This window comes from Parasteatoda tepidariorum, chromosome X1, assembly GCF_043381705.1.
Source record: "Parasteatoda tepidariorum isolate YZ-2023 chromosome X1, CAS_Ptep_4.0, whole genome shotgun sequence".
NCBI lineage: Eukaryota > Metazoa > Arthropoda > Arachnida > Araneae > Theridiidae > Parasteatoda > Parasteatoda tepidariorum.
Genome location: NC_092214.1, coordinates 13,694,925 through 13,708,848, shown reverse-complemented (window position 1 = coordinate 13,708,848; position 13,924 = coordinate 13,694,925). Strand labels below are relative to the sequence as shown.

At 29.0% G+C, this 13,924-nt stretch overlaps 1 protein-coding gene across 1 annotated transcript in view; it reads right to left on the bottom strand.

The window, feature by feature from the left end:
* LOC107457045 (alpha-N-acetylgalactosaminidase) overlaps positions 1-12,824 on the bottom strand; it is a gene marked incomplete at its 5' end in the record, with an annotated part of 66,506 nt that extends 53,682 nt beyond the window's left edge. Inside the window, 1 exon segment of the mRNA XM_016075083.4 lies at positions 12,447-12,824.
* Between the last annotated feature and the right edge of the window lie 1,100 nt (positions 12,825-13,924).

Sequence of the window (13,924 nt, the reverse complement as noted above, 5' to 3'; positions counted from 1 at the left end):
AAAAAAAAGCATGTTTATTTACTTTCTACAGCTATGCAAGTCTATATTAAGACAGCATTAAATATTTACTTTAATCTGTACTTTCAATGTTAAGAATCAAAAGATTTTTAAACATGTAATTTTAAATGTGTTTAACACACTCCAAGAAAGAAAGTAATTTCGTTAACTAAAATTAATTAACGCAGCAATTTATTTAAAATAAATTTTAAAACTAAGAAAAGAAAATAATAAAAGTATCAATAATTTAAAGCACTGTTTTTTAACTTTTAAAATCAATATAATATATATATAAAAATCAGTTGATTTAAATTAATGATTTTTTTAAAAAAATCATTTGATTTTAATCATGATTTAAATCGTGATTTAAATCAAGCTGATTTAAATCAACGAACCCTGCAACTAATAGTAAGATCTATCTTAGATTTGCATTTTTTTAAAGTGATACTTACACAATCAATACTTAGTAGGATAACCCTTATTTTTTAAGACAGCTTACCAGCTTCTTTTCATTGAGTGAACGACTGTTTGAAGTTCATCTTTCGTAATCACATGGTGCCAAGAATCAATTATAGCTTCAATAAGTTGTCTTTTATTGGATGGACGTTTTTTTCGTGCAAAAATTTTTAAACGTCTGCACAAATTTTCAATTGGATTGAGATCAGGACTGTTTCTTGGTCATGGTAATATATCTATACCTTTATTTTGAAACCATGCTTTGCATACTTTTGCTGTGTGGCATGGAGCTGAATCCTGCTGAAAAATAAATGGTGCATTGTTGGGGAAGAGATCCCAGATGGAAAGTATCAATTTTGGTTTCAGGACAGTTTTGATGTATTTTTTGGCATTCAGGATGCCAAGAATCACTTGAATTCGGCCCACACCATCTGCAGACATACATGCCCAAATCATAACATTTGTTGGGTTTTTTGTAGTTGCTTCAATGCAATCAGGATGAAGTGCTTCACCTGCTCTAAGTCTCACGTATTTTCTATCATCACTACCAAAGAGCGATATTTTACTCTCATCGCTCCAGATTACTTGCTTCCATTGATTTTCTGACCATTTAATGTGTTCTTTTGCCCACTTAACTCATTTTTTGCTTTGCTTTTGATTTAAATATGGTTTTTTCCTTGGAATTCTAGCTTGTAGTCCAAATCCTGATAACCTTCTTCTTATTGTTCTTGAACTTACTGCAATGCCCGCTGCATTCATTTCACATCTAATGAAGTTTTTCTATCTTGAAGACATAGCCGTTTAATTTTTCTATCGGCGGTAGCACTTGTGCATTTTCATCGGCCTGATTTGGCTTCATTTTCTACTGATTTCATTTTTTCATAACGTAAACAGAACTTTCGTACACCAGAACAAGTCACTGAACTACTAACTTTTCTTGCAATTTCAACATAAGAGAGGCCATTTTCTCTCAATATGACAATTCGGCTTCTTTTTGTAGACGTCCAATTAGTTCTTCTTGTTGATGACATTGTTTAAAATTAGTTTAATTAAAAGAAAGGACTTTAAAATTAAAAAACAGCAATACTCTATTTAATTGTACTAGTATGCATCATTCCGCAAAATATTTCCACAACAATAACTCTTTTGCCATCCAAATAACTTAAACTATAGTTACAGACATTTGATTGGTCCTAAGAACAGTGTCTGTGATTGGCTAGTACGCTTTTATTACAAAACACGTCTTTATTCAAAACGATTTATGTTTGTTTGTTCTACTAAAATCAGGGATGAGATTAGCCAAAACGCAAAAAAGCTGAATTTCCACGATAGTAAATTTTACGCAAGAGCAACCCTTTAATAATAAATTCCAGACAGTTTAAAGTAATAAATAATGTGTTGACATACAATTGTGTACTGATCTATTATTATTAAAACGATTACATTGATACTTAACATTTAGTGAAGAAAAAAAAATTACCAATTGAAAAAATAAAGCTGGAAATTATATTTTTCCTCAGTTCACATAAGAGACAAATACTACTTGAAAAACTACCTGGTTTAGCAAATTAAAACTACTGAGAATATATATTAATATTTCATTTCTTTTAATAAATACTGTTATGTGATTTATAGCAAATATATCAGTAATATTACTTTTTAAATTATATTGGNTTGGATGGACGTTTTTTTCGTGCAAGAATTTTCAAACGTCACCACAAATTTTCAATTGGATTGAGATCAGGACTGTTTCTTGGCCATGGTAATATATGTATACCTTTATTTTGAAACCATGCTTTGCATACTTTTGCTGTGTGGCATGGAGCTGAATCCTGCTGAAAAATAAATGGTGCGTTGTTGGGGAAGAGATCCCGGATGGAAGGTATCAATTTTGGTTTCAGGACAGTTTCGATGTATTTTTTGGCATTCAGGATGCCAAGAATCACTTGAATTCGGCCCACACCATCTGCAGACATACATGCCCAAATCATAACATTTGTTGGGTTTTTTGCTTCAATGCAATCAGGATGAAGTGCTTCACCTACTCTACGTCTATGTGCCAAGTAAATAATGCATGGAATGACATAAAACTATTGTTCTATGTTTTACTGCAAAAAATAAAAAGCAATGCAAAAATCTAATATTATATAGCATCAAAACTAATGCAAAATAATATTATAGAGAATGCTAGATAATAATAGTTTGCATTGAATCTAATATTATATAATACAGAGCAAACAGCAACCTCTTGTATCGTTCTAATATTAGAAGTTGTGCAAGATAACGTTAGATTTTGCCGATTTTCTGATGTTATTAGGTGCTACTTGGGTCCTCATCAGCAGGGTGCACAGAACTATTGTCTAAAAGTAAGACGACCTTTTCATTTTTCAGCTCCTTGTCCCATTCAAGAAGAAATTTGGTGAAGATACTGGATGTCATCCATGCGTTATAGCGTTTGGCATAACTGGTGGCCAGAACTCCGTTAAAACATCGAGGATTTAAACTCTTTCCTATCGCTAAAGGTTTTTTCCCCCCACAGTTCCTGTCATGTTACATGTTAGCAGTCTGGTTAGTCTTTCCTTTATTTTTTTACATCCACCAGTCGATTCATTTTTTAACAGCAGTGTGTGTTCAGGAAGTGCTGGGGAAAATAATCCTGTTTCACCTGTGTTGAAAATTTGCTCTGGTTTATAGTCTTTGAGGAGTGTTCGCCACACGTCGTTTACCCTTTCGGTGGCAGAGCTAAAATCAGCATCTTGCTTTTCACCATGCAATTTACGATAAGACAATGTTGCTGCGGTCTTTCCATCGGGTTAGCCACCCATCTGTAGCATTAAAATCAGAATCACCAAATAAGTTAGCAAAGTCCTGTGCTTTGTGAAATAAAATTCCACGGGAAATTAGAATTCTTCGTCCGCGTGCATTTTTGAACCATTCTAACAGAGCCATTTCAATTTCCTCCGATTTTCCTTCACGCTTATGTTTTCTTGACAGATTTCCATTCTTTTTTATTTCCTCGGAAATATTCATCCTTTATTTCAGAATGTTGAAAAGAGCAGTTTGGGAAATCCCTAATTTAACTGAAGCTTCATGTTGACTACATTTAGGAAGTTTATCATAGTTTTGCAACACTTTGAATTTATCTTTAAGACTCAAATCCTTCCTTTTTGGCATGCTGATAAAATTTAACACCAAACAAACTTAAAAATGATATGTGCTCTAGCTCTAACTATAATACTCAAACGGCTTAAATAATATGGAACATGTGCACAGACAGTTTTCTGGAAATCTATTCATTTTCTCTGTTAAGATAGATAACAAAAGAAACTTCTCTCCCTTCTATGGTTCATTTAATAAAAAGTAAGATAAGAATTCGACCCCCTGTTGAGTGAGATAGGTTTCTCCAAACTTCATTCAAGTCAAGGAATTAACATTGATAAATTGATTTCTATGAACTCGCCGCTTACCACCCACATTTTTCCTTAACTCTTACACTATGTATATCGCAGGAAAGTGCTAACCACACCTGTTTCACAGGTTTGTGAGTAACTGTTGCTTCTTCTAAAAAAATCTTTAAACTTCGAAAAAATAAAATTTTATAAATAAGAACAAAAAAAGCTGAAATATTGCACCTTTGATTTATTATGTAGTCAAAATTTTGATTTCAAAAAGTGGCAGCATTGATTTTATTAAAGGATGTTTTTAACATGTATAATTACTGTAACGATTCGGTTCTTGCCGATTTGATTTTATAAAGCGGCTGATTTTATTATCTGGTGATTTTACTAGCGGCGGGCACTGTATATATATAATATATATATATATAAGAGAATTAATAAGCTTACTAAAAATAATAATTATTTAAATTGGAATATTAAAAATAGCATTCAGGTTTTCAATACACTAAAAACTTTAAATAATGTTGATTCAATTCACTGTTTTGATTTCGAAAACCTATATACTTCCCTTCCAACAAATAAAATTCATGATGTTCAACAAATAAAACTCATTCTTCAAATTCATAGCATGCTTAATATCAGTGATATTATTAATGAAGTATACTGGAACTTTCTAGTACATATTAACCTTAACAACAATTATATTCTTTTTAATATCCTTTATCCCTTTTTCAACAAACTTATGGTATTCCCATGGGTAATAATTTTAGTACTAACATCTGCAATATTTTTCTCTTTCTACAAGAATATAGGTTTGTAAAATCATATGTTAATCTTCCAATTAATTCCTTCTTTCTCAGATTCATAGACGATCTATTAGTTATTAATTTTAATGATTTCGATATTCTAGCCAAACATATTTATCCAAATGAATTAATTCTTAATAAAACAAATAATAGTAATTCTTCAGCAAATTTTTTAGATTTGACTCTTAATATTAATGCAGATAAAAATATTACATTTAAACTTTTTGACAAAAGAAATGAATTTAAATTTCCAGTTAAAAAATGCATAGATTTCAACTCTAACTTAGCCAATAAGGTTTTTTCTAATATTATTGCCAATCAAATTCATAGATTTTACAGGAATAATTCTAACTATAACGAGTTTTTATTAGATACTGATATATATAAAAACGATTTAATTAATAGCCATTTTCCTAGTTCATTTCTTAATTTCTATTTTAAAAAAATCTTAAAAAACTTGGTACATTAATTTTTAATTTTTATTTAATTTTTCTGTTTTAAGAATAAGCTCTGATTTTTTCAAGGTAGGAACTAACTATGATAAACTATTCCTAAAGCCACTGGACGGAATAGTTTGGATGTATGACCTTTTATACTGGATTAGTTAAATATTTTTTAGTTACTTTTTAATATTTGTAGCCTCTTAAAATTAATTTAATTTTAATTGTCCAGTATAATAAACAGTTTATTTATTTATTTATTTATTTAATTATTTTTATTTTTGTATAAGTGGAATGGGCTCTGGTTCGTAAAGAACCACCCCAAATGAATGCAGGTGATACGTGTATACTTTAAAATTATGTAAGGTTGTATGAATGAAGAATAAAACCTATAAACGGTTTTCTATTCCTGTATGCAGGCTCTGATTTTTAAATAAGTCACCCTATGAAAGATGGATATGTGTATTCTGTAAAATTATGTTAGATTTTNCTGGGGGATTATTGTACAGTACAGAACCCGTTATCCGGAAATCAGTAAACCGGAAAACCAAAAAACCGGAACGAAATTCGATAAATTTTCCCGCCATTATTTTAAAAATAAATGTTTTTTTCCTCATAAGATTTAAGGATTTTTCTTTCTTTTTTGAAAGATGTTTACCTTACCATCATTTTGGAAATGATCATTAGTGTATTACTTTGTTTTTTCAAGGTTATTTCCAAATATTTCTTTTTTTAGTTGGGTTTAACAATAAAAAAAACGGCTTTTTGTAGCGATTCAGAAAACCGGAAAAATCAGTTATCCGGAATAGTGATAGTCCCGATCGTTCCGGATAATCGGTTCCCTACTGTACTTTTAAACCTAAACCGCATTTCGCTATACGCCGGTATGTTTGATTACTTTTTCCTTTTATTTCATGCTATTTTTCAACAAAATGTTTTTTTTTTGCGATATCAACACATAAAAAGAATAATTTTTATCTTAGGATAATTATTCTTTATTCAGAAATTGCCAGGGTGACTGAATAAAATTATTTTTAAAATCTAAGTTTGAATTTAAAACATTAATAACAGAAAGTTGGGATCTTTTAATTGAGTAACTTTAAATCTTTATGCAACCATCTGCTTATCCTTAAGAAATAAAATTAAAGCGCAACAATCTAAAACTTTACAATGCAACAAAACACGTCATAAATAGTACCAAATATTCAACTTTCTTGTTAGAAGCAAATCATACTTTCTTATTTAGTACACACTCAGGAATAAAAATTTTAAGTATATTTTTGAAAAAAACTTTAAAGTTTTCATCAAAAACCCAACAAACCCCAGGTTTTTGATGAAAAACCTAGGTGGGCTGGGATTTTTTACACTCTGTATAATACCGGCCTGTTTAAATTTTAGTACAATCGTGAATTTTAAAAAAATTTTACTGTTTTCAATAAATTTACAGTTACCTATTACACATTGAAATATTGCACAAATTTATTTAATTCTTCAAGAATTTTGGAAATAGTTTTCGTTATGGATTTTAGTTAAAAAATTTTCTGTTGATACTTCTTTTAAGGTGTCTACACACTGAACGCAACAGAGATGCGAAAAACGATTTTTCTCCTCTGTTGCAAGTGATTGCAAGTACCTTCACACAGCATGCGACGACAAACCTGTTTCCTTACACTTTTCTTCTCTATATAGTTTTTGTTTCATAGCTCATTTTTTATATTTATAAATTATTTTATGTATTATTTTTTATATTCATATTACTTTATGATTTCAGTAAAAGATTCTTCATAAATTGCCAAGATAAACTTTGCGTCACATTTTTACAAATATTGTATCAGTAATTTATACAAAATTATTTATTTATTTTTCATAATTTTTGTCATCTAATTTTTTCTACTAATTTTTTATGCTTAACTAATCTTTTTATGGAAAAAAATGCATTTTTTCTGTATAATTTTTACCAGCTATAACGCGTATTTTTATTTTGTTAAATAAACTAAATTGATGGAATATTAAATAATTTAAATAAAAATTATTTTATTATCGAAAGTCTTGTTAGGAAAAATATTCTTTTTTTCAGAACATAGTAGTGAACAATACTTTTAATATTACAAATAGATCAAGTTTGCAACTTAATATTTTATGTAGATGTGATAAAAAGGATTTTATTTCCTTATGCAAATGCTTCAATATAGTTTTTTCGTACATTCACAAGTTGGTAAGAATTTATGAGATTAATATTTCACTCTACGGAATTTCTGAGAGGTGCCACTTACACAACATTTTAAAATGGACACCTTTTATTATTTAGTGACCCTTTATAATATGACTATAAGATACTACTTTATGAGAAGTACAAGAATGTGTGGGTGTTTTTCTTTTTTCATTTATGTTTTACTTTTGCATAAAATTACATTTTCCAAAAATTGTAAAAAAAGAAAAAAAAATTTTTAAAAAAAGGATGACATCACGTTTTAAATATGCTAGATCTCTTTTTCCTGCTGAATGGTACTGTCGCATTAAGCCAGCATAGTCAGTCTGACAGAACCACTGGTAGCTACATTTTATAGCACTCCAAATAAAAATTCCTGGAAGATTGGTTACGGTACCTCAACTATCAACGAGAGACACATGAAGCCTATAGCATAACAGAGATATATAATAAATATTTTATTAGTAATTTCTGTTCCTGAATCTGGTCCATTCACTTAATTGGCGAAAAATTCCAAATATGCTCCTTATCTTCCTTGATTTTTTAAACTCCCGAAAGTTTCTCAGAACAATAAAATCAAATTACTATTTTTGATTCTATGAAAATATTTAAGTAGGAAAAAGGCGTTTTCCCCCCCATTATTTCTATATATATCCAATTTTATCCGATAATGATGAACAATACCGAGTCTTAGCATAATTCCATAGAATAACCAATTTACACTAAAAAAAATACAGCTTTTTTAGTTCTTTAAAAATGTTTTATTTTTCAAGCTAATGATCTGATTTCATGCAAATAAAAATTTAAGCGATTCTGTTTATGAAGTTGATTATGATAAGAAAATTTAAGGACCCGGTTTTTTGCACCATTGTAGTATTTATATCAATTTCCGTCGCTGTTGCAGACTCAGATTCAATCCGATTCATATATATTTCTAATCTCAAAGGGAAAATACGATGAATTCAAGTATGATTTTAATGTTAACATCCTTCAGAACATAGTGACTTATGTTTATATAAAATATTTGAATATATTTGAAAGATTTTTTTGAATTGTCATACATTAAAAGAGAAATTTTTTTACAAAAATGTATTTTAAATGTTCTTATTTATATAAATCTTAGTTGAAATTTTTATTAAATATATATAAAATATTATAAATGTCTAAAAATATATATTGATAGGTCTTGATTTAGAAACAGTGTTTCTAACTTCATATATTCCTAATATAAATTTTTGAAATTCTAAAGTGTGATTAATCTGCTAATCTCATTTAGGTTTAAGCTATTTTAGTGCATTTTGTTAATTATGAATAATGTTCAGCTAAATAAGGAAAGGGTGGCGGCTATTTAACGTTGCTAAAAGATTAGAAAGCAGTATTTTTTAATTAATTATTTTTAATTATATATTTTTTCTATAGGAACTAATTTTATTTTTTATTTGCTATTAAAAAGTAGTTATTATTAAAAATTAAACAGTTTGTTTTTTTAGAAAAGACTTTCGAAAAATTATGTTTCATAAAGAAATGCAAAGCAAAAGCTAAAGATAAAAAGGCGAACTTTTTTTAATTAGTGGAAACAAAACAAAACAAAAAGTAACAAAAATTATGTTCAATTCAATTCTACTTTTGATTACTGAAGGGACAATCAATGGGTAATTATTACAAAAACTAAAATTTTGAATGAGAAGTTTTGGAAATCATATAAAATATATTGATCATATAAAATTAGAAAATAAGGGCCCTTAAAAGTACTTAATTTTACATCATCACTATAGTTGATAGGAAAAATTTTTTAAAACAAAGTTCCTTTATCATCTATAACTAGACCATGCATCGAGGGTAGAACATTTTAGAGAGACAAGAAGGGGATTTGTGGGAGGGGGCTATAGGCAAGGGGGATAAAACGTGTTCTTTAATTAATATATTGGTTCTTTCATTGACATATTTTGCCTTTTGTCTAGAATGATACTCCAAGGGGGATACTGCGATTGGAAGGAATTTTTTTCTTCTTTTTGGGGGGGAGGGGAAGAGGGAATAGTTTGAAGGAAACTAAGTAGAAGACTCACACTGACCTTCAAAATCGATAGAATTCAAGAAATTCAGTTTTACTAGTAAGGCATCTGCTTATAGGAACGAAGTAAAACCCTAAAGGAGTCTAAATACCGACTGCAACAGCAACAAATCGCATGTTGCGATGACTTTACGCATGCGCACTTCTTTCATCCTCTTTCTGTTGCAACAACCAGTGATCGCCATCGCACTGGTTTCAAGAATTGGATGGCGTTCAAAATAAAAATTAGGCAGTTTTTAAGGACCGTGGAAACCCTGTTATTCAGCTATGATGTTATTACGACACGCAAATTTCTAATCGCACTATCAAAGTAAATTTCTAATCATGCACTTTTGATACAATTTATTTCAGTACAGTTTTACAGTAAATTCAAGTTATTTTTCCATCGTTTCTTGGCAAGGAATGTGATTTGGTAAATGTGATAATGAATTGTCATTTGGTCAAATACCGAATACTAGGCGAAAAATAAGCCGAATACCATATACTCGGGGCCAAATAGCAAACTTTTTTTGCAGCATAGATAGCAAAACTAAAACCAAAATTTTAATGCTAACAATAATATTTTCTGATAAAACGTATTCATAAAAAAATGTTAAAAAATAAGGCCTATCAGAAATGCTTTTGAAAATGCTGCATTATCATAATAACTAAAGATTATATATATATATAAAAAAAAAAAACAGAAAATAAAAATCGATTTTAATTCTTGAAGTTTGAGATGGAGAAATCTTGGGATTGGGAAATCTTGGAATTGAGAACATTCAAGTTTTCCAATCACCATATATTCAAGAAAAAAAGAATAAAATCTAACAGAAATGCTTTTAAAAACTGATGTGCTATAATAAAAATATCTATGAAAAAAAGTTTTTTCTTCTTCAAAAAAAAAAAAAAGCTAGATGGAAACAAAAACAATTTTTTTTATATTTTTAAAATAAAAATCTTATGCTTAAAATTCCAATTAAACTTTGTCACAGTGCCATATTTTTGGAAGAAATAAAAATGACGTTAAAATAAAGTTTATTAGTAAAGTTTATTTTAAAAAATGCTACGTCATGATAAAAATGCCGATAAACAGAAAAGTTTATTAAAAAGAACAAATGAATAACAGAAAAACAAAATGTTCTTAGTTCCTAAAATAAAACTTTAACATTGAAAATCACAGTTCTCTATATTACAGTACAGGGAAAAATTGACAATAAATTAACAGTAAGAGATGTTCCATTAAAATGCTGTGTTATAATAAAAACAGCAAAAATGAAAAAAATAATCCTTCTCAATTTTTAGAACTAAAAGTGTTAAAAAAATGATGAAATTGACTTGCTTGCATATAATTTTTAAAAAAAGAAGAAGTACAAAAACGTGTTATTTGAGTAGAAAGTAATATAGTTTCAATTCATCAAATTTCGTTTTCCCATTTGTCTCCTAGAAAATAAATTTGCAAGCCATATTGCAGAAACATGATTTTAAAAACTTGTGTAACAACTTTTTCTTATAATATACAACACTATAATATAGTTAAAAATATAATTTTATATTATTCTTCATATCTACACAAATTGCAAAAAAAAAAACACAATTAGAAAAATACTTTTCTAAAAAATACTCTGCCGAATATTTGGCCAACTAAATTTTTGACAAAAGGGCCAAATACTCATTGCATCCCTGAGTTTAATGTAATGTTATTGCAGCCTGAGAAATTCACAAAGTGGAGGGAAACGTGAATTTTTAAACTGCTCACTGCTTGTAATTTTAAATGCAATTTTTTGTTGCTTATGTGATCTTTTTCAGAAAAAAAAGAAAGCATTTACTATGTGAAAAATATAATAATTCAATAAAAAGAAATAATAAAGTACATTGCCAAATAAGTTTTGATTTTTATTTAGAACTATAACAGCTTTGTTTTTATTTTAGGCTTTTGTTTAAACCTTATTCAATTAAAATATTTAATTTGAATTTATATCAATTAATACATATAAATTTTTTTCCCACTTTCATTCTGTAAGCATGGCATTTTTTTTTTTTTTTTAGTTTGAATTTATTTTAAAATAAATTTTTGTATTGTGCGAAATGATAAAAAAAAAATTAAAGTATTATTTTTTGTATTTTTTTTTTTATGAATTCTAATATTAAATGACTTTAATTTTTACAAATATATTACTATGTACATTAATAAAAAAATTAGAGCACTAATGTTTAAATAAATATTACTTTATATGCTATCAACATGCCTAAATACATGTAGGGCTCTTCATAGGTGAACCTACAATACAAGTGGGTCATCACTCAAAAAGGTTGTGTACCCTTAATTAGAATACATTTTTTAAATTAAAAGAATAATTGTTCGGTCAAAGGCAAATGAACATATATTTATTGAATCTATTCTGACAAACAAGTGCAATAAATTTCATTACTTGATGACATAAATATTAAACTTCTAATAAGAATCCCATTTTTTTTAAAAAAAATAATAATGTCTGATAATCCGTACATAATGAATCAATTTTTGATAGCCCCGGTGCATACTTTAAAAATAAAAATACCAGAGCTTTGCCTTAAAAAAAGGAACTGATATTTATTGAAATAAGAACAGAGAAACCAATTCAACTAGACTTGCGAAACTATGGGTCCTGTAGACCCCAGATGTTCATAGTGGCAAGCAGGAACCTAAAAAATAAACCATCACAGAAATGCAACGCCCCTCCGTTTAAATCACTCAACATTTTCGTTTTTTCAAATATTTTCGCAAGTTCAAAAACCTTTGGCGAATCTAGTTGGCATATATAGATACCAATACAAAAATACCCCCATTCACTGTTACTGATTACAAAATACTTAACTACTTTTATTTCATTTGTTCTGCTTAATATTCTTTCGACTAAAAAAATAAAAATTTACATACTTAGTTGACTTATTTTGCAAATTAAATATACTATTAACAATTTTCAGTATGCTAAAAAATTATGTTCAGTATTATAAAAAATTATGCTAAAATTATTAAAAATCATGCTAAAAAATTAATATTTCAAATAAATGAAGTACTCTTAAGCAGTTAACAAATACATAACTCACCTTCCACTGCTATGAACAAAATAACAGAACTATTGGTACTAAACACATGATGAGTATTATCAGTATGATTATCAGATAAAATCAGGGAACAACAAGAATGCATTTATCTCCAAAAGATTTTAATTCATGAAATGTATTTCGCGCTGGCAGAGACTAGAAAGGGATAAGGACTTTCAACTTTCGACCATTGGCTATCGAAATGGGCTACAGGTGGCAGACAGCCGCAGAACTCTCTACTCATGGCAATACTCCGCACGCTTTCGCCACTAGCATGTGGAGAGTCGTAAACAAAGGAAGTACATTAATTTCTGTCTTGATTGTCAAATAGATATTAAAATCTTTTAAGTTAGGAAACTATATGGAACTGAAAACTACATTAAACAGAGTTCTAAAAGAAAGCGTCAAGGAAATTTTGAAAAATAGTTTTAATAATTAAATACGAAAAGGAAAAGTATCGTAGTACAAATATCGCAGTATCTTCTCCCTAGATGGCGCATTCCAGCGTTGCGATCGCCTATTGACGAACTAGTATTCGTTTTTTTGCACAGAGTGGCGCCCGTGTCAGCAGCATGCTTCTTTCTTCCATGCATGATGGTTGACTGAATGTAAACAATAACAAGCTTCTTAATAAGCTTGTTATTGTTTACATGCTTGTTATTGTACTAAACAATAACAAGCTTCTTAAGAAGCTTGTTATTGTTTCGAGGCCTGTTTACACTGTCCAATTTCTTGAATCCGAGAAATTGGACGGATTTCTCAGTTCAAGAAATTGGATGATTCGTTGACACCATCCAAGTTTGAGCTCAAACCTCGCAGCCTTCGAACGAGCTATAGGAAGAGAATAATGACGTCATTTTGACGTCACGTTTCTACTCCTAGGGAAAACCTGGAGCTCAAACCTCGCAGACTTCGAACGAGCTAGGAAGAGAAAAATGACGTCATTTTGACGTCACGTTTCTACTCCTAGGGAAAACCTGAAACCTCGCGCTTTCGAACGGATTTTGCTAACGGGCTGCGATCTTCATTTTTCCTCCCATCTATCGGAAAGCTTTCACCTAACAATTTGCTGGTGAAAGCGATTCGAACGTTCGAATAGGATGCGTTTAACGCTGGGATTAAATTAGATTTCCGATTTCAAAGATAATTTTTACCCAGATATTTTATGATTTTTTATAATCATTTACCTAGATATTTTATGAATATATTTCAGACATAATTTTTTCTCTCACAAATTTATTATTTCATATAATAAATGGATTAAATAATTAGTTTCGGTTTCTAGCAGAACTTATAATAAAATCTATAATAATCTTGCACGACTTTAAATAAAACGTGAACATTTTTTCTGTTCCAAATTTTTGTGTATTCTTAGCCATAATATGTTTAGTATAATTATTGCCATGTTTTTATTAACTTTTATTTTAATTACCTCGTAATATTTTCAAAATATCTGCAGAAAAAAAATGGAATTTTTTTCT